This window comes from Dermacentor silvarum, chromosome 5 (genome assembly GCF_013339745.2).
Source record: "Dermacentor silvarum isolate Dsil-2018 chromosome 5, BIME_Dsil_1.4, whole genome shotgun sequence".
Lineage (NCBI taxonomy): Eukaryota > Metazoa > Arthropoda > Arachnida > Ixodida > Ixodidae > Dermacentor > Dermacentor silvarum.
Window position 1 is genome coordinate 99364122 of NC_051158.1, and position 22431 is coordinate 99386552.

The following is a 22431-nucleotide window of genomic DNA, read 5'->3' on the forward strand; positions in this document are numbered from 1 at the left end:
AGTCACAACATAACAAATCAAATTGCCTGATTTTACCGGCTTTATTATATTGGCATACTTGCCTCGTTTATCTTAATGATGTCGTCGTATTTTCGGCAACCTTTGAGGAACACCTGAATTGTTTGAAGACTGTGCTGGACGCTCTCCACATCGCTAACCTCACGCTGAAGCCAGAGAAATGCCACTTCAGGTATAAAGAACTTAAGTTTCTCGGCCATGTTGTGAGTGCAGATGGCGTTTGGCCTGACCCTGACAAGACCACCGCCGTAGCCTCGTTTCCTGTTCCCTGTGACAAGAAAGCAGTCCGTCGCTCTCTGGGGCTCTGCGCATACTATCGCCGCTTCATCAACAATTTTTCTAGGATTGCCGAACCTCTGACTCGCCTCACATGAAAAGATGTACCATTTGTCTGCAATGAAGAGCAGGACGCGGCTTTCACCGAGCTGCGGGAGCATTTGCAGACACCACCAGTTCTTGCTCACTTTGACGAGGACGCTGATACTGAAGTCCATACCGATGCCAGCAACGTGGGTCTGGGCGCCATCCTGGTCCAACACCAAGAGGGCACAGAGCGTGTGATAGCTTACGCCAGCCGTACTCTTTCACGCGCAGAAGCAAACTATTCCACCTCAGAGAAAGAGTGCCTCGCAGTGGTATGGATGACCATGAAGTTTCGGCCTTGCCTCTACGGTCGCCCCTTCAAAGTAGTGACCGACCACCATTCATTGTGCTGGTTGACCAATATACGGGACCCCGCTGGGCGACTCGCACGATGGAGCCTTCGTCTGCAAGAATTCGATCTGACCATCGTATACAGATCAGGCCGCAAGCACGAAGATGCGGATGCGTTGTCGCGTGCACCCACCGATGTTTGTGATCCGGCCGCTGAGGATGACAGCGGATTGCTTTGGGCCCTCACCGCAACGGACTTGACTGCACGACAATGCGAGGATGCCGAAATCCGCGCAATCATCGAAAACCTCGAAGGACGCAACTCTCCCATACCTCGACGCCTTTCTCGCAGTCTCTCGTCCTTCTGCCTTCGAAGTGGTGTCCTGTATTCACCATTCATTCAATCATTCACCATTCGATCAAATAGGAATGGATTTACTCGGGCCTTATCCACTATCATCAGCCGGGAACAAGTGGATCGTAGTCGCCACAGACTACTTAACCAGATACGCCGAGACAAGGGGTATACAATGCGCTACGGCTGCCGATATTGCCCAGTTCTTTATAGACCAGATCGTTCTTCGACATGGAGCCCCGCCTTACGTGATCACTGACAGACACACAGCTTTCACGGCGCAGCTGATTGATGACGTATTCAAGCTAAGCTACACGAGCCATCGCAAGACCACTGCATATCATCCGCAGACCAACGGGTTGACGGAACGATTGAACAAAACCATCGCCGACATGTTATCCATGTACGCCGATGTACAACACAAGATGTGGGATCAGGTTCTACCGTATGTAACATTTGCGTACAACTCTGCCATCCAGGAGACAACGCGATTCACGCCGTTTCGTCTTGTCTATGGACGCGAGGTTCAGACCATGCTGGATGCGATGCTTCCACACGATTACGACACGTTGCTCACCCCTGACGCTGAGCAATTTACGCAGTACGCCGAAGAAGCTCGCCGATTGGCACGCCTACACATCACGCAACAGCAGAGTGTAGATGCCCGCCGCTACAATTTTCGCCATCGCCAAGTGGAATACCACCCGGGCGATCAAGTTTGGGTGTGAACACCGGTGCGCCGCCAGGGGTTGTCAGAGAAACTGCTCAGTCGCAACTTTGGACCCTGCAAAGTGCTGCGTCGCGTTAGTGACGTGAACTACGAGGTTCTCCCGGATAGTGCCATATCGCCCCAGCGTTGAAGGCACCACTCGGAGATTGTGCACGTTGTACGACTCAAACCTTATTTCGCGCGATAGTGCGACAGCGTCTAAACTTTATTGACTTACTTTATTTTTCTCTCCCTCACCCCCCACTTGTGCATACTTTATGTTCGTTCCCTCTTTTGTCTTTCCCTCTACATACGTCGACTAGCGCTAGCATTGGGACGATGCCCTTTTTTTTTCACAGGGGGAAAATGCCACCAGGTCACGAGCTGCGGCGAACGCGAGCCAGTATTCAGGCAAGGAGAGAAGAAGAAGAGGTTTTTTGTTTTTGGAGTCAGCCATCTTCCTAGCTAGTGCTCGTCTCTGCCGCTGCAGTACTTCTTGCTCTGAAGGCCTTCTGTTGCACGTGACAATATTGAAGTTTAACTGTAAGTAGAATTTTTTCTCAACTTAAACAGCTTTGTGTGGGTCAGTTTTCATAATTTCATTTGCGTAATTTTTTTTTATTCATACTGCAGCCTCAATGAGGCTATTGCAGGAGTGGGATGAACAAACATATGAACATTCATGAACATGAACAGGCTTCCAAGAATTCTTTCAATGGTAGTGAACGGATGCTTCCCGGCAACGAGTTCCAGGCTTCAATCGTTGGTAGAAAAAAGCTATATTTGAAGAAGTCAGTGCGAGCGAAAAAGGTTGAAATGTTAAGGATGTGGTAGCTCCTCATAGATAAAGGTCTGTAAAAGTAACATAGTTATCTAGAGTATCGAAGTGGGGAGAATTGATTAAAGTGTAAAGGAATTTCCGGCATTCAAGATGGCGACGCATTGCAAGTGTAGTGAGACCAAGCAGGCGAAGAAAACTGGACATTCAATAAGGTGCTGAGAAAAGATTTACAGCAAGTGTGGCGACACGAAAAAAATGTTCCAGGGCCCCTTAAAGCACATGGAGACACATGTGCTACCTGGTGCAGTAGAACATTATTCAACATCCTACACGTCTGTATATTTTTATATTCAGACACTAGTTCAACATGTATGTTGACCTACCCACGGTATCACAGTGATATTCTCTCTTATGTCTGCTCAAGTAATTAGACTGCATAAAGGCCACAGAGCAGACGGTGCAACTGTATGGCCGGTTACCTGTACGAGTGCGCTGGTGTCTCTTCAGGTCACTCTTCAATGAGAAGCACTGAGGGCAGGAAGGGCACTCAAGTGGTTTCTCGCCTGTGTGGGTGCGCAGGTGATCTTTCAGGCTGGCCTTCACTGAGAAGCTCTGAGGGCATGAAGGGCATTGAAATGGCTTCTTGCCTGTGTGTGTGCACAGGTGTTTCATCAGGTTGGCCTTTTGTGATAAGCTCTGAGAGCATCAAGGGCACTGAAATGACTTCTCGCCAGTGTGGGTGCACAAGTGCTCTTTCAGGCGGGTCTTTCTTGAGAAGTTCTGAAAGCATGAAGGACACTGAAATGGCTTCTCGCCTGTGTGGGTGCGGAGGTGGGCTTTCAGGTGGATTTTTTGTGAGAAGCCCTGAAGGCATGAAGGGCACTGAAATGGCTTCTCACCTGTGTGGGTGCACAGGTGTCTCAGGAGGTTGCCCTTTTGTGAGAAGCTCCGTGAGCAAGAAGGGCACTGATATGGCTTCTCTCCTATGTGGGTGCGCAGGTGCTCTTTCAGGTTGGCCTTCTGAGAGAAGCTCTGAGGGCATGAAGGGCACTGAAATGGCTTCTCACCCGTGTGGGTGCGCAGGTGAACGTTTAGGGTGTAGCTTTTTGAGAAGCTCAGAGGGCATGAAGGGCACTCAAATGGTTTCTCGCCTGTGTGGGTGCGCAGGTGCTCTTTAAGGTGTTTCTTTTGGGAGAAGCTCTGAGGGCATAAAGGGCATTGATATGGCTTCTCGCCAGTATGGACGCTGGCATGTGCTTCCAGACGAAACAGTTTATCAGTCTGATATTCACAGAGATGACATCGGTGGAGACATCCTTGCTTTGAGTTCTCACATGTGACAGTTGATGGAGAAATAGGCCTCGATACTGCACAAATAAAACAAAAGTAAAAGTTATATTGAAATGCCAGAAAAGGACACAGATGCTAAATTTAATGAAAAGCTTTCTTTTCATATCTGCATTTGAATGCGTCATGAATGCATTTGAATGCTGTTTGTGAAGTCCTCCTATAAAAATTATTTTCCAAAATGATAAAACATTACAGAGCGAGACAATGTGAAGTGTATGAAGACTTTCACGGATTTCTACAATCCTTAGAGAACAGTTTAAAAATGTTTTTACCCAGCTTGCTCTCTGATCCTCAATGAGCATAAGAAGCCCGGAGGCCATTTTTAGAACTTGCAAAACTTGTTATGATTCGCAGGCACGATGATTTTATCTCATATGGGACTTCATCAGTGGGTTTCTTCATCACACGCTGAACTTGGGCAAAGTTCTCGTAAGTTCAGATTGTAAAGTGCTGGCTAGGAAATACAATATTTTCCCCCATATCACCTGCCAAAACATATAACCCGCACCATGTTTCAGAACAGCCTAGAATGAAAAAAAAAGTATGCATGCATAACCAATGACAATAACTGCATACATCCCTCAGGTGTTTACAAAAACAGCATCCATTTTGGGATAAACAACCTGTCCATGTCGTATCTTTACCCAGTGACTCTGTTCCACCATTTTCGGAGCTCATGCTGTTGAGCCATTGAGCACACTTTATCGTGATCCAAGTTTTACTTTACCGAAGCTGCTTGCACTATTCACTAACTGCTAAATATAAAATGAAGAAGGAAGCTTTAGCACACAGGGGTGAAAAGACGGTGGGGTTCCCCAGGAGATAACAAAGGATTGAGTAGGTGGGAATCTTGCCCTGAAGTGTGACTTTGTGGCAGTGCACGCTGTGCTGCAATGAAGCCACACCTGAAATCGAAATTCATGTAATCTGCACCCAATCCTTGACCTTACTGTGAGATTTTTACAATTCTTGGTGCAGGTTATACGCGAAAAAATATGGTGACTTCTTTCTGATTGATCTCGCCATTCTTCATTTGAGAAAACTACTTGTCAACCTGGAATATTCTCAGTGCCGTCCTTATAGGCTTAACAAAGTATGAAATCATCAGTTACAGTTTTGTTCGAAGTGATACAATTTGACATGCACTCTGCTCCTTGTGCTCTGCCATTACAAATTAGTGGCAAATGATTGCTGGAACTGACAAGGAACGGTACAAACTGCTCCCTTCGCAAAGTACAATGCATTTTAACACACAAGCTAGCAGGTGAAGGTATACCAAAACATAGCATAAACAGCCGCATAAAAATAAGGCAGCCAAGTGTACACAATGTTAGTTTCTAGTTACATTTGGTTCAACGCTCGTGCTTGGTTTTTGCAAGGCATATTTGGCCAATGAATGCGTGAAATGCTGTTCATTTTCACATGAACGTCATACACACTTGAGTAGGTCGTGCCAAGGTACGCACGACCTGCTCGCCATTTATCACTAGCTCACACAAGCAAGCAAAAGTAAGAGAAGCGCCGGTCACTGCCCACCTGAGCTGGTGCTTGACTGTTCCACAGTCTCCATAGTCTGCATGCTCCTCGACAGGCTCCCTGCTTCGAACGAGCACCCGACAGACTTGTCAGCCAGAGGCAAACTGGACTGCGTGCCAACCTCAACTTTGGAAGGGGTGTTGCACGCCATTTTGGCAGTGATACTTTCAGCGAGGCTCATTGAATTTGTGAGGCCTGCAGAAAATAAGTGGAGTGATTGCAGTGCTATTACAACATCGAGAAGAAGAAGTAAACACATCAATGAAAAAAAAAATGCAGAGGCAGATTACAATGCATAGCCGTGGAACACTAGATAACCCTTTTGGTTCAGTATTCCTTAAGGGCTACAAGGGACCACCCACATTGAATACTTGAAAGCAGAGCAACCTTTTTCTGTGCACGGTTTACAACAGCAGAACATATCTCGGACACTTTTTCATTTCATACATGTTAATGCTATTAGTGTCGTTTGTACTCCGTCGTAGTTTGTAGCGACAATGATCGCCTTGTAGTAGATCTCCTTGCAGAACAAGGCAGCACTACCTGCACTCGGAAACTCCTCCATTGAGGCACCACCTGTTTTACCGTCAGTAGCAATATAGAGGCTAAAAACAGCGACGTGCTTCCAGAGCTCGGTTACGTCAGCGGCTTCCACCATGTTGGTATCACTACCATGGGGGGTTTCACTCTGGTGCACAAAGCCTGCTTTTTTTAAACAATAGTTAGTGGTGAAAAAGGGTCACGACACTCCCAGTTTTCAGGATCATCAATATCATCGAATGCTAGAGGTCGTACTTCTTTGAGACTTGCAAAATTTGCAGCTTTGTCTCAAGCAACACAGTTTTGTGCTTTGTCAGCGCTATCATTTACAATCTGGGCTGTCCGCTGCCTCGGGCCTGCTTCTGTGGTGAATTTTCCACATAGTTTCCAGGCTCACAAAAATTAAATAATGGAGTTTTACGTGCCAAAACCACCATCTGATTATGAGGCACGCCGTTTTGGACCACCGCTTTTTGGACCACCTGGGGTTCTTTACCGTGCACCTAAATCTAAGTACATGGGTGTTTTCGCATTTCGTCCCCATCAAAATGCGGCCGCCATGGCCGGGATTCAATCCCGCGACCTCATGCTCAGCAGCCCAACACCATATAGCCACTGAGCAACCCCGGGGGTTAGTTTCCAGGCTCACTGAGAGAGAGAGATTGTAGAAAGGCGGACACCACCGCACCGCTTCACATTTCACTTTTAGCCCATTTTTTCCCCTCTCTCTCTGGATGCAGAAGAAGCGCCATCGTGAGCGATGTGGATGCAATGCAGCTGGCACCCCTTGTGGCCTGCTGCACCAAGTTGCGATGCTCTCCGTAGCTTTTATAATCTGTGCACAGGTGGGATGCAATGCACGGAAATGGTGGCAGATACAAACTCGCATAGGCAACCCTTGCGCCCTGCCTCAGCATCGTTTGTTTAAAGGGAACTTAGCAATGGTAATGTCAAGCTCATTCTGCTTTGAAAACACCATCCATAACACGTAACTTTGATCATTGTATCTAATTGTGCAGTCATAACGTGTCCTTGTATATGATTTTATTGCAACAGCAATTATACGGACACTCCAAGCGCATTTCTGGCATCGCCTTCTTTGCCGTGATATTTCATATAAAGTCCAAACACAATAACATTGTCGCCGCGCTCTGTACACTGTATGTGCAAGTGAAAGCTTGCAAGGGTCAGCCTACGATCGCAGCTCAATCTCACGCGTGCGAGGGAGTAAGGTGGGGCGGCAGCGCGCCGTCTTCTGTTGCGCAAGAGGCACGGATGGTAGGCGAGGGGAGTGGGGAGGAGTTGTACTACGGCGGCTGCTGCTTACGGCGTGGTTGCGATATCTTGACAGAGATCTGCGACATAGACAAAAGTGCGCGCCCGAGTGAGTCTCTTTTATAAAGCAATCTGCAATGTGGACAAAGTACAGCCAGTGCTGGTAGCTTCGTGTGCGCTGTGCTTTCGACATTTAGTTAGCGTGGAAGCGAGAGACAGCACGAACATCAATTCACTTGCTGCTGCTGCAGAACTACCCTACTGCTGTGTTTCGACAGCGAGTTTCTGCAGTCATCGAGCGAGATGTGTTCATGTTTACCTGTGCACGCGTGACACCTTGCCTGTTAACTTAGTTAAGCGAATGTTTGCGAGTTTATACGGCTTACTTCGTAAGCTGTCTACTAATTTGCTATCGACGAGCGTGAAATACAAATACGTTGGTGTATTCAGATATAGGTGCACGCTAAAGAATACCAGCGTGTCAAAATTAATCAGTAGTCTGCCTCTACTGTGTGCCTCATAACCTGATTGTAGTTTTGACACATAGAGCCCCATAATTTAACACATCTACCATGATGTGACATGCTACGTGAGGCAATGACAATGCTCAACCCTCTTGGAGGTTATGAACAATGGCGTACGACACCACCTCAAGAAGCACGTCTCCCTGTGTGTTCTGTGTACTATGCTAACAGGCAGTGGTGGACGCAAGGTAATATTTTAACATCAACTCACCACTCTCGTATTGGACTAAGCGTTGAAGAAATTAAACATTTGCCATCAATCAAAGGAAACGGCACAGAAACCTTTGCATACATTGATTACCACAGTGCGTGGAATCTGCCTAATTTTTCTGATAGCACTAAAGCATTAGCTGAAACTCTAAATTTGAGTTATCGTTATGATTGATACAGCATTATATGTGGTATCGTTAAAAGTGGACTGTACTGTATGTAGCACACTAGTCTAGACCTTTGCCGTCAGGAAACAAGAACAATCGGGAAAACCAAGGGGCTCTAGTTTTTGTTAGCAACAACCACACAAAGACAAGAGACAAGGAATGCATAAAGGAACTTACTCATAGGTACCTGAAGTGAAGGTGAGGAATGATGTATACAAGGCGAATGAGTGTGAACAAGTCTAAAATTCAAAAAGAGGTAAACGACTGAATTACGACACCGAGGTGAAAGTGTAGAATTAATAGGAAAGAGAATTTGGAATGACCACATTCAGGATTGCTAGCGCTGCAAGAATTCAAGATTGCAAATGCTGCAGCTCATGTACAAAATGGGAAGACCAAGACCGTTCGGCAAGATAATGGGGAGGGACGATAACTTATCCTTCATGGAGGCAATTAGATGAACGAAAAATTAGCTTAACAAACAGTGACAACACACAGTAATATAAAGAAATATCGCAGGACATGGTGAGTGTGGTAGGGGATAAGGGGACAAACATATATATGACGTAGGAACATAATGTTAGCCTGTGCTGTGTTGATATCAGCCGGACCCATTTTGATATAATCCCTGCTTACAAAAGGCGATGGGGGACTTCAGGCATTTAACTGAAATAAAAATGAGATATTGTATTGAAAAATTCATAAAAACACCATGTTATGAACACAGAATGAGAAATGGGTTGCTGTAATAACGTAGGTGAAAGAAAGCATTATCAAAGATGTATTTTGACCTCCGAAGTTACCACAATGTTAGCAAGCAAGAGTGCAAGCCCTACGCTCTTGTTGGTAAGATTGCTGGTGCCTTGTTCAGCAAATTAAGAGTGTGAATTTATGTGAAGAAAAAATGTGCAGAGACCATAGACGATGATGGTGAATGTAAGCGATTACATGCGGATTACGTGCGGATTAGCCCAAACGAGCTGCTGAACGAAGAAAAGAACAAGCAAATGAAATATCAAAAGAGAGCGAATGAATGTTTATCTTGCAGAGTCCAACCACCAACCATCACAGGTCTACAACTAACAAGGAAAACGGTCAAAACGGTTGAAAGAGCCAAAGAAAGATATTCACTTCAGAAGGTTTCATCTATGCCAGAATGAAATGCTGAGTACACCACACTGCTACACATAAAGCCCAGAGCAAGTGGCCTGCAGAGCTATTTGTCATGTTGTTGAAACAATTTAAGCAATAGTTTTGGCCGATTAACATTCCCTGTTTACTTGAGCCACCGTTTAATCATTACTCGTGGCACAGCAACTGCGTGTTACAAATACACACATTCTTATGACAATGAGTCGGACATTGAGGATGCAACTGGCAACTGATAGTAGCCCTGACCTAAAAGATGTTGGTAAGCAACAGTAGTCCCACAGGGAAATTGCTCAAAGCTGAGGACAATCGTTGGTAGTTCGCAACACAATTATTTTTCTATGATTGATTGTCTCGGGACAGCTGGAAACAAATTTTCTGGATTCTTGCTCTACTGGGTCTTTTGTGATGGCATCAGGTATCAAGTGCAATATATAATAAGTGTTTTGGCTTAGACAATTTTATATGCACGTTTAATGCCCCATTGTGGGAACTTCTAACAGATAAATATCCAGCCTTAGTGGTTTAAATCTGAACATGCCACCTGCATAGCACGATGGTAAGGGGGTGTCATACATCCTTCAAACCACCATTAATTCAATCCTCCTTCTGGAGCAGCTCAAGTACTACTAGAAGCAACAGCATGTCTTGAGCAAATGGATATGCATACCAGATTCTGGACTGAGTCAACCAGCAGCAATCAGCACTTGCGGCTATTTGTGGTCAACGATGCAGAGACAGCCTAGATCTTGATGGGCACAACAAACATCAGCTGAAGCTGTAAAGACAGCAGTAGAACAGAAAAACAAATTAGACAGATGACTGTACACACATCCAGGGCGGGGATTTTCTAGCGATGCTAGAAAATACTATTTCTATAATAGTATTTCGATGCTAGATGCTATTTTCTATTTTGTAGCCCAGGGCCCTTCACCACGTCATTCTCGCTACGTAACACCACATAACTGATGCTGCTCACACCAGTGGCACACCGACGGTGGGGGGGGGGGGGGGGTTCGGGGGTTGTAACCCCCCCCCCCTTTTGTTTAACTCCTTTTCTTTCCTTGCGCCTTTGAGTACTGCAACTAAGATGTAAGACGTGCAATCGTCTGCACACTCGCGAACTTGCGCAAAAAGCGCATTTTTCCCGTGCAGAAATTGAAATTATTGTCGTTTAGATGGCATTGGCAAACTGTCAACCTCCACCCCCCCCCCCCCCCCGCCCCCCTCACGCAATGCCTGTGTAATCTACCGTCTCAGTTTTTTCACAATGTCGATCACGGATGCAAGGTTACGGACATAATATATTGTTACAAGGCGGGAGACGGTTATTTAGAAGGCTCGGCGCTAAAGCACTGAATGGGGCAGGGCTGCCAGACCAAAAGCAAGCTCCTCCTCTTCCCTAGCTCCTTTTATACTTATTTTTCGTGTGCACAAACGCCATTACAATGTGAACAAAGAAAGCAACGTACGTGGTTATAATGAGCTGATCTGTGCACTCACAGATGTTCACCTTTGACAGTGCGCTCGCAAGCGACAGCAGCAGGGAAGTGAGCTTGTTTACCTGCTCGCTCACCACGTACACATAGCATGGCACAACTCCACAGCTGATACATAGAAGTTGCTAAGAGCTTGAAGTGAAGGAAATTTACTGGCACTACCCGAGTTCAACAAATGGAAAGTGCTGATCGCTTCAGCTGGAGTGGTCAGCACAGGCAGTGAGGAAGAGAAAGAAATGCAGCCATGCGCGTGATCACTGCTAAAGCACAACAGAACGACCATCTTGTGACACCCACATAGGAGATGCATAACGTACAATCATCCGATAAAGGTGGAGAAAAAATGACCCCATGAGACAGCATTTTCAGCACTGACAGTTCTGTGGGTACGCAAGTGTTGGCACGTAGATCAAGGTGGCACCTTTTTGCATCGCGACTAAACAGACACCTGTTGCACATTACCAACAGTGGCACTCTATTGTTTCAACTAGGGTCAGTGCATAGGAACGGCAGAAGTGCTCATCGAAGGCACGAATAGATTATCCTGCGGTCTCTGCGACACTGCGGTGACTGTTTCGTGCTAGCTGAATGATCGAGACCACTTCCCACCGCACGAATTCGCAAACGCGGTTGTTCCTACAATTAGGTGTCAGCAGAAGAACAAGTAATCGTGTAAAACTCCGAGATGTACTCTCACGTTTTTTCCAGATGCATATTGCAATAGCACCGGCAGCTGGGCAACGGGGCCCGATGTTTCGTTCGAAGCACAGTGACCGGAAGTCCAGCTGCCATCGTCTGCTCTTAGCTAGACTAAAGTAAGTACTCTAGAAGCTTTTCTAGTCATCCAATAAAGGTGGAGAAAAAATTGTAGTTTAGCTTTGGTTAACCCTGGTTGATAGCGAAAGCTTCACTGCCCTGGCTAGGACCATTGTCGAGCTGTGGCCGAGGTGTGGTTTCGCAATGATATACAGACGTGTTTGCAATGAATACAGTGTTTATTCAATTTTTTTTTTTTTTTTATGCCTATGAAGACACTGCAGTGAGCAGTAAAGTAGTGAGACTTGGTTGCAACTCGCAACCGGGCCCAACTCGGGCAACGGCGGCAATGTCTCCTAATTCAGGGCTCCGTAAAGGCCTAAATATAGTCCGACGTAGCGTGAACGTGCGAACGTGCGCACACGTTATGTCACGTTGGCGAGAACAACAGCGGCTATAGTTCGACCGATGGTTCGACGTACTGGCGCCGCCAACGTAACTGGATGCGCGGCCAATGCGCTCCGACGCGCCCGGCGTTTGATGAGGCTCGCCCGCGTGCCGATAACGCCGGACTATAAAAGCGCCTTAATGCTCTCTTGTAGTTTGACCGCTAGCTCTCAAAGTGAAAACTGTTGCCCGAGGTAGCGTAATGAAGCTTTCGCTCCAAAAAAGACCCATGAGACAGCATTCGCAGCACTGACAGTTCAGTGCGTATGCAAGTGTTGGCGCGTGGGTTGAGGTGGCACCTTTTACACATCGCGACTAAACAGACACCTGTTGCACATTACCAACAGTGGCACTCTATTGTTTCAACTAGGGTCAGTGCATAGGAACGGCAGAAGTGCTCATCGAAGGCACGAATAGATTATCCTGCGGTCTCTGCGACACTGCGGCGACTGTTTCGCGCTAGCTGAATGATCGAGACCACTTCACACCGCACGAATTCGCAAACGCGGTTGTTCCTACAATTAAGTGTCAGCAAAAGAACAAGTAATCGTGTAAAACTCCGAGATGTACTCTCACCTTTTTTCCAGATGCATTGCAGTAGCACCGGCAGCTGGGCAACGGGACCCGATGTTTCGATCGAGACACAGTGACCGGAGAAGTCCTGCTGCCGTCGTCTGCTCTTATGGTACCTTCGGCTGATGGAACTGGATGGATGGATGGATGGATGAGGCTGAACCCTTTAAACCGGGCGGTGGCATACGCCACCTAGCCATGACTATTAACATATTTTGTACTTTGTGGTGGGTGAAATTTCACCCCTGCCTTGATTTTATCCACCAATCAGATAACCTCTGTTTGGTTATTTCTACCCGCTTAAAGTCTATTTTGCCTTCACTGTCCCTAAACCCCAATGCTTTGAAAAAATCAGCCCCGTTGCTACAGTGGCTAGAATACCGTTGCCTTGCACTGTAGGGTTAAGCCCTTTACAGAAAAGTATGAGGTGTTCAGCCGTTTCCTCTTCTTCTCCACACGCACAGCACAACGTGTCTATACCTTTGCACTTGACTCGGTACATCTTAGTCCGCAATACTCCCGTCCTGGCTTCAAACAACAAAGAACTTCCCCTAGAATTATCGTAGATATTTTCTTTGGCAATTTCTTGCTTGAAAGTTCGGTACGTTCCCAGTGCTGATTTCGTCTGCATCCCTGTTTTCCACAGACCCCTCTCTGTTTCCTTAACCTTTTTCTTAACCGCTGTTTCCTGGTTTGCACCCCTCCTGCAGTCCAAATATTTGATTGACAAACTCGTGCCGTTTTCAGTGCACTCGCGCGGTGTCGCACGTTCGTCTGGGCGCCATGCGTGTGGTGGCGCACGTTCGGCTGGGGCGAACACGACACGAGTGCGCGCCACCGTGCTACAGTCACAGAACACCCATACCTACAGTGGCCACTGTAACTAAGGTCCCTTGCCACCGCGGAGATCGACGGTGGAGCGCGGTGCGATCCCGTCGAGCAGCGCGCGAGAGCAGACGACAAAAAGCGGATAGATGGATGGATGGATAAGGCTGAACCCTTTAAATCGGGCGGTGGCATACGCCACCTAGCCATGACTATTAACATATTTTGTACTTTGTAGTGGGTGATATTTCACCCCTGCCTTGATTTTAGCCACCAATCAGATAACCTCCGTTTGGTTATTTCTACCCGCCTAAAGACTATTTTGCCTTCACTGTCCCTAAACCCCAATGCTCTGAAAAAATCAGCCCGGTTGCTTTGCACTGTAGGTTCAGCCGTTTCCTCTTCTCCACACGCACCGCACAATGTATCTATACCTCGGTACTTCACTCGGTTAGTCCGCAATACTCCCGTCCTGGCTTCAAACAACAAAGAGCTTCCCCTAGAATTATCATAGATATTTTCTTTGACAATTTATTGCTTGAAAGTTCTGTATGTTCCCAGTGCTGATTTCGTCTGCATCCTTGTCTTCCATAAACCCCTCTCTGTTTCTTTAACCTTTTTCTTAACCGCTGTTTCCTAGTTTGCACACCTCTTGCAGGCCATATTTGATTGACAATTTTCTGGTCAGCTTCCTCCATTTTGGGTTAACATTCCTCATGTACAAATAACTGAAAACTCTCCTTGTCCACCGCTTTTCTGCCATTTCTCTCAATCGCTCCTCAAATTCTATCTTGCTGCTGGCTTCCCTGCCCTCGAATGACGTCCATCCCATGTCACCCTGTACCCCCTGGTTTGGTGTATTTCCGTGTGCTCCCAGAGCCAGTCTACCTACCCCTCGCTGCTTAACTTCCAACCTTGCTCGAACCTCTGATCTCATGCACAGGACCGCATTGCCGAAAGTCAAACTAGGGGCTATCACCTCTTTCCAAATCCCTCTCACCTCTTCGTACCTATTGTAATTCCACAGTGCCCTATTTTTCATTACAGCTGCATTTCTGCTACCTTTAGTTCTTACATATTTTTCATGTTCCATTAATTAGGTACTCAGCCCCATTATTTATCCACACTCCAAGATATTTGTACTTATCCACCACCTCCAGCGTAACCTAGCTCCTGTATCCTATGCTTGCTGCCCTGATTATCATTAAAAATCATGACTGCCGATTTTTCTTTACTAAATTTCAAATCTAAGCTATCTCCCTATTTACCACAGACAGTGGCGCACCGACCGGGGGGGGGGGGGGGGGGGGGGTCAGAGCGCATAGAAAGGTCAGAGCCGTGTGGAGATAAGAGACGGTGCGGGCGACGGCCACCGCCGAGCAAAGTGCAGAGGAGAAGCTGCCCCCCTCCCCCCCCTCATTCCCGCGCTGCCTTCCCACTTTCTTGCTTTCGCGTGGGAGATTGAGTGGCAAGTTCCCCTAACGCCCGGTTACAAGATACGCCTTTGGTATCTCAGCACAGCGTCGCCCCGCCTCCCTCCATCCCTCCCATACCCCCACAACCTTTCGCGCGACGGTCGCGTTTGCTTTCCGCCTTGTGTTCGCCCTCCGCGATAGCGCACGTCCCGCGCCCTTGGAATCTATACGGAACCTCACGGCGACGGCAGAAATCCGGTTGAAGTGTCCATATAATTGCCATCGCAATAAAAAAAATGTCACAGTTTCGCCCTTAGGGTGAAGCAATGAATGCGATAGCAACACAGCAATGTCATAGGAAGTAAGGTGAGCGGCCTTGGTAGCAATATGAATTGTAGTAAACATGAGCTGCTTAAGTAAGCAGGTGTGCTGCGGCGTAAGTAGACCGACATGAAGAGGACTCGATGACCATGAGAAGGCGCGTGTGAAACGTGGTGTTGATGAGAAGCGCTTACCGTGGGCAGCGCGTGCGAAGGGACACACCTGTAGTGCTGCACTGCGACACCGACATGAAGAGAGACTCGATGACCATGAGAAGGCGCGTGTGAAACGGTGGTGTTGATGAGAAGCGCTACCGTGGGCAGCGCGTGCGAAGGGACACACCTGTAGTGCTGCACTGCCGATCTGGGCAGCATTGCATGTGTAGCGTGCGTTGGAAATGTGGCCCGACTATTACTAACTGAATGAACAAGCGTGGTGTGAGCGCGCACAAACATGAATAGATCACACTGAATGACTGCAGCCAACGACTGTCAAAACGCTGGCAGCGCAACGCGCGGGCGAAGGTACGTACGGTCTATCGCTTCAACGGAAACTGAGCGGCGCATAAAGGTCAGAGCCGTGTGGAGATAAGAGGCGGTGCGGTCGAACGAACGACGAGCGCGGTTGTTGGCAGCGTAGAAGTGCGCCCCCCCCCCCCCCCCGCTCCCTCCGGCGCTGGCTTCCCGCTTCCTTGCTTGCGCGTGGGAGAGATAAGAGACTGTTCGGACGATCGACGAGCGCGGTTGTTGGCAGAGAAGTGCCCCCCCCTGCTCCCTCCGGCGCTGGCTTTCCGCTTCCTTGCTTGCGCGTGGGAGATTGAGTGCGTTCGCTCTCCGTGATAGCGCGCGTCCCCGCACGCTTCCGCTGGGGCATACGGCGCGCGGCGAAGATTTTATCATACGGAACCTCACGGCGACGGCGACGACGACGGCAGAAATCCGGTTGAAGTGTCCATATAATTGCTATCGCAATAAAAGGTGCAAGAGGGCACCTCTGCCCTCTGCTGTATCTCAGATACCTTTTTCCCCCCCATTTTGTAAGCCCCTTGTTACCTTTATAGATTACTTACTCCATCTTCCACATCTAGAGTGACCAGTATGTCCCACAAATACTTTTGGATTAGACTGTCATAGGCTCCCTTGATAAGTTGATATCCAGAAATGCGAGCCATAGACTTCATAGGGGCATGTGTTCCTTTTCTGCTATTTCAATACACTGCGTCAATGAGAATAGATTATTTTCTAACCTTGTTTGTTTCCAGAACCCATTTTGTAGTTCCCCGAGCACCTCCTTGTCCTTTTCATGTCGCTTGGCTTGGTTGCTTCACGATGGCATTGGCCGCCCAAAGTGCCAGGGGCGACACTTATAAGGACACAGCAGGGTGGAAGCGCGCACCTGCTTCCGTTGCGCTCGAGGCACTGGCGAGGGAAGCGTTGTGCCCACTGTAGTTGTGCTCTGGCATCAACTGCGTACTGCGTACAACTGCGGTCGCGCGGGCCGTATCTTGAAAGCGATCTACGTTGCGGCAGAGTCTACGCAGTGTAGGTGCGTCGTCGGCTCGTAGCTTTGTGCGTGCTGTGTTCTCGGCGTTCAGTTTGCGTTGAAGCGATAAACAGACCAAACAGCAGCAGCGGCGCTTAAATTCCTCACGCCAGCGTTTGACAGCGCGTGTCCGCTCTCATCGAGTGTGATGTGTTGATGTTTGCCTGTGGGCGCTGACACCATGCTTGTTAATATATAGTTAATAGGCGATTGTTTACAAGTTTATACGGACGATAAAACTACTATTCTTACTTTGTATAGCTGTGTACTAATTTGCTATCGCAATCGATACTTTGGTTGCCGCGCGAAACTACGACTTTTTTTCACACGTAAGAATTAAAATAATATTGTGTGCAGTTCAAGTTGTTCAACACCTACTCCCATTTCTCAATTTTTCTTGTTTCCCGTTTCTTACGTTTTTTTTTTTTTTTTTTTTTTTACGTTCCTGTGAAAAACGTATCAGCGGGGTTCTACTGTACATGTAATGTAGGAAAATGCATGGTGTGTGTCTCAGTATTGCTCTCTACACACATGGATAGTCCGATTGTGCTAACTGTGGCCATTCACTATCGCAAGAACGGATCACCAAGCTTCAAGAACGTAAACAACCTCGTGGTCTGATACTAGTTTCACGCCGAAGCGTGGATGACACTCGATACCTTTCATTGAATAGCTCCAGACATGGAATGCCGAATTGGAAATGACTTTCGAATGCCAGGGCTTTCCGTTAATGACATATTAGGCTTCCGCAGGCGGCCGAAATGAATCGGACCCTAACTAGGACGGATCTTTTACATGACAGTTTGGACTTAACCAAACCACCGTACACCCTATCCGCACTTTGAGGAAAGACCATCGTGGCAGCAGTGCACATGACTCGTGTATGCCGTGCGACCCGGTCCATGCCGAACACATTTTAAAGTGAATAGCTTTCTTTGGCTCTTTTGGCCGGTTTCGTGGTTGATGGTTGAATTTGGCAAGAAAAACTTTTGTTAGCTCTCTCGTTTGCTCTTGTTCAGGCTATTCAGTTCCACTGACAATCTTTTATTAACTTTATTCATTCTTGCTGGAGTTTCATGTGAATGTAAATAGACTGTAATGTTCCAGAAGCAGAAAACCGCTTTGAAGTCTAACAGCATTTGTGCAGAGTCGGCAGTCACCCATCAACACAGTGGCCGGGGGGGATGGGCCGGGAATGAAGGGACTGCGAGTTGTCGGAGTGCCAAGCGTCACGCAAGAAGAGGCAGGCAGTCTTGGGACGCAAGAGAAGCGAGGACGACTGTTTCCAACAGGAAGTCAGTTCCGATACTGAAAGTCGATAACGGTCTGCATGGATTACTCGTTGCCGACATATGATGATGGTCATTCGTTTAAATGGCTCATACGGGTTTCACACAGCACACTTTCGATTGCGTACATCGAGCTCAATCGAGGTCGAATTTCTTGGCCGTGCTTCGCTCCTTTGAGCAGTCTGCAGGAGGGAGCCTTTGGGGACCGAGAAATCAAATCTCGATGAGTCTCAATAGTGATCGAAAATGGCCATGTGGCACCGATATTACATGCGGCCTGGGACGTTCACGCGCGACTAGGAGTACAAGTGCGCCGACAGCAGCACAGTGCACATCCTACAGGCTGGTTTGCTTCTGTACTACGTCCAATTCAACCTCACCTCAACAACAATGTGCAAGAGATGCTCTGCAATGTGGGCTTGCCAAGGTAAAGCATTGCCAAAGGTAGACCAGTCTGCAGCAGGAGCAACATTCGCATTTTGCAAAAATAAGTAAACTTTGTGCGTATAACACAGTCTTAAAGAAGCAAAACTGTAAATTCATGCTTTTCACAATCTCAGGAAACTGAGACGTGCGGAAGTTTCAGGTAAGCTTGAGATAGGCATACTAGATATTTCGAATTACTGCATGTTATATCAAACTATGTGGTGATCCCCTTCGAGTTCGATATATCTCGGTTCAACGGTATAGTGTTATTGTTAATAGTATTCCGGTGTTGCTTGGCCTTACATGTTTCCTGCAATCTTTTTTTATCATGTAGACTGTGTGTCTTGTCTCCTGAGTGCTGAAATTTGAGACAGCTTGAGCTAGTCCTCTTTGCAATGTCCAAATGGGTCACTGGGTGTACAGTGTTCAAGCATTCACAAGCTCAATTTTGTACAAATTTACTACTACCATGGTGCGAGAACTGTGAAAAATGCACAGCTAGTATTTAGAGTTTATGAATGTAAAACAAATGCTATCAATCAGCACTGCAGCTAGGAAAGTTTGCCATCAGAGACTGGCACAAGTGCAATTCGTAAGCCTTTCTGGGAATAGAAAACAGGACAGACAGACTACTCCGGCTGCTTGTGCAATAATGTTTTCCACAGCTGACACTTTAGCATGCTCGAGTCAAAATGAAACTTCATACAAATATTACACCAAGGTTAATGCTGGCTTTGAGGAGACGTACGTATCAATTAACAATTTCAAGTGACCTTCAAGTACCATATACTGAGTGATAATATACAATTGTTATTTTAAACACAGAAATTGCATTTTAATGCATATACGTACAAGGCAACCAATTAAATTTACCTAGAACACACTTTAGGTCTTGAACAGTAATCGAAAGTTTACCATTCAACACTTCTTCCACGCTTACCTGCTCACGTCCAAGGATAAGAAAGCTGGATATATATATATATATATATATATATATATATATATATATATATATATATATATATATTGTGTTGTTCTCCAAAAAGTCAAACAAGAACTAGGCTAGGCTGACCAAACTCTTTTTAAACAACTCCACCACAAATTCACATTTATAAAAACATTGTGTATTTGGTATCCCAAGAGTCCCTTTGATGGTCACATTTATCCCATTAAATAGCAAGACGATCACTGACGATTTTCAAGTACAGTATGCTGTTATAAAATTCTGTCATTCTGGCTACAAGGTGACCATTCCCCAAGTGTTCGAGAGCCGTCACATGCTAACTGTGAGCACGACATGCCACTCATATGAGCTGTGCGCGAACATCCATCGAATCAGAATTTGGTGCTGGGCACTGGAAATAATTTCGTCTTGACATTGGGCCGTATTGTGCACTAGGATAGAAACGGATGGTAACGCAGTGATGGAAATGGCATTGAACTTTTTGGAGCAGATTTCGGAGCATAAAAAATCAACTTTGGAACACCCATAACTGTTTTCTAGCAGAAAAAAATGCTAGTTTGGAACAGTTATTGGTGTTATTGGAGCAGATGGCAAAATATACCACACGATTCCTGGAGTTACAAGCATCCCCGAAGACAATGACATGGCAGAGTATCAAGCAAAAAAATTCAGAAAATGACTAGTACACGCAAAATGCAATAAAAAGGTGAGATGAATAGAGCAGATTACATTTTTTCATGCCCACAGAACATAAACTGAATGTACCAGTCACACACATGAAGAAAAATTCCCCACTGTACAACCAGTAAGAGAAGCTATCACACATTCTATAAATCCTAGATAGTGGGGATGCGAACATTGCACAACTAATCCACTAGTCATACACATGGCAGAGAAAGTAGGGTACAAAAGCGTAGCCAATAATGAACCTCTCACACCAGCCGCAAGGCACAATACTAAATGCACAGCTTTTGTCAAAAGAAATGCAGTCAGTATGTTACTGATGGGAGCTGCATATGAAATGCCTTAGTCCTCCAGCCCCCGTGATCTCCTCAATGAAAAAGCAGCATCTATGCTCCTACAGGAGTCGTTTATTTTAACAAAGGCTGTACATAATATGCTGATAAACTTTGCACACAATGACTCAATAAAGGTCTACATGCCAGCACAATGTTCTCAAAAATCCACAGCATGAAAAAGAGCGCAGACTGGATACCATGACAGTATTATTCAATGGATCTTTGTTCTTCAGCTTGAGAGCGCCTAAATCTACTTTGATACATACAAATGTATTGTGTGGAATAAGCCCTCCTATGAACAAGGTGCTACCTGGTATTGATGCAGGCGACCATAATTTAAAATCATGTTTTTCTATCAATCACCCTTTACTAGGTTAACACCATAGCACAGTAAAATCTTACGCAGACTACCTCTTATTTCACGAGGGAAAAAGAAAAGTACATATAAAAACATATGAATGTCAACATTTGCTTCCTGATGCACCAGAATGCCATGCAACATACTGCGCAGGTATATAGATTCAGAATGTTAGACTTTGCTTAATACATAATGCACACCTACATGGCTGGTGACCTACTCGGGGCTGTCATGGCGGTGTGTTTTCATATGGTTCTTCAAGTGAGAAGACCAAACAAAGGACTTGGAGCAGATGGTGCAATGGTATGGTCGCTCGCATGAGTGGATGCCTAGGTGCGCCTTCCAGTGGCTCCTCTGCACAAAAGTCTGAGGGCAGGAGGGGCACTGATATGGTCGCTCGCCTCAGTGGATGTGCAAATGAACCTTCAGGTGGGATGCCCGAGAGAAGCTCCGAGGGCACAAATCGCATTTAAACGGCCTCTCACCAGTGTGAACACGCAGGTGTCTGTTAAGATGGCCCTTTTGCGAGAAGCTCTGAGAGCATGAAGGGCAGTGAAATGGCTTCTCGCCTGAGTGAATGCGCAAATGCACAATCAATTTAGATCTTTCTGAGAAGCTCTGAGGGCACAAATCGCATTTAAATGGCCGCTCACCAGTGTGAACACACAGGTGTTTGTTAAGATAACACTTTTGTGAGAAGCTCAGAGAGCATGAAGGGCAGTGAAATGGCTTCTCGCCCAAGTGGATGCGCAAATGGCTAGTCAGTTTAGATCTTCCCGAGAAGCTCTGAGGGCACAAATGGCATTGAAATGGGTGCTCCTTTATGTGAAGCCTGATGTGTGTTTTCAGATTGGACAGTGTTCCAGTTTCATAATCGCAGCTATCACAGCGGTGGAGGTTCACTTCCTGCAACTTGTCATCCTCGGTAGTTGATGGGCAGGATGAATACTTTGATCCTGCACAATGAAAACCAAATTGCATTTGAGAAATGCCACAATCAGCACGCAAAGGCTCTACTGCTAATGAGGAGCCTTTTGTTAGTCCTGTAGTTTTTGAGCGCAATCTAAAAAATTGTCAAACAAACCAGCATTCTGCAATATTCATATTCCCTTCAGGCACCAATTAATATTCTCCACTGGAAATTGGGTTTCAGCACATTTATTGCATCTGCACAATCCCGTTTTAAAAAACAGTAAGCTAGGCAATTAATGGTTTGAGAATTTTCAATTCACCCAGTGTAATCAAGTTTATAGATTGTGGAGTACATAAGATAACTCTCTACAGGCATGCCAGGTATAGAAACATCAGCTATTTCATGTATTATATAGCATAATTGGAAAGCGCCTACTAGCTACTTCATAAATATGCCTGGTGTAAAACATTGTCAAAAAAGCGGGCCTGCACTACATGACATACTATTACTGAAAGCAAGCACCCCACCTTAGTCATTTTACTAAAACACTTTACACCTTACACTTGAAACATTCTACCTAATATTCAGACTTGCAGCACAGGGCCAACCAGAGGTTTATCATGGTGTATGCAACATGTTTTAAATATTATCTTTATCATTGCTTTAGCTCTTCATGCACTATCTTGGTATGCACACAGCGCTAAGGAGGGAATATGCAGTTCTTTATGGGCCAGGCTTGTGAAACGCGAACATACTTTCACAAAAAAAGAAGACAGTTTTGTATTATGAAACGCTTTCACGTTAAATTTAAAGCTT

At 46.2% G+C, this 22431-nt stretch overlaps 1 protein-coding gene, 1 long non-coding RNA gene and 1 other non-coding gene across 9 annotated transcripts in view; 1 reads left to right on the top strand and 2 right to left on the bottom strand.

Moving 5' to 3' along the window:
• LOC119453641 (oocyte zinc finger protein XlCOF6) overlaps nt 1-22431 on the top strand; it is a 791503-nt gene that overhangs the window by 177898 nt on the left and 591174 nt on the right. The gene's annotated exons all lie outside the window — the stretch shown is intronic.
• Nucleotides 1-22431, bottom strand: part of LOC119453653 (uncharacterized) — a 415401-nt gene that overhangs the window by 161343 nt on the left and 231627 nt on the right. The window lies entirely within an intron of this gene.
• LOC119453650 (uncharacterized) lies at nt 5463-12676 on the bottom strand. The gene is made up of 3 exons (XR_007467225.1): nt 12547-12676; nt 9939-10046; nt 5463-5598 (listed from the first exon to the last, which is right to left on the bottom strand). It is a non-coding gene; the product is annotated as an uncharacterized LOC119453650 (transcript).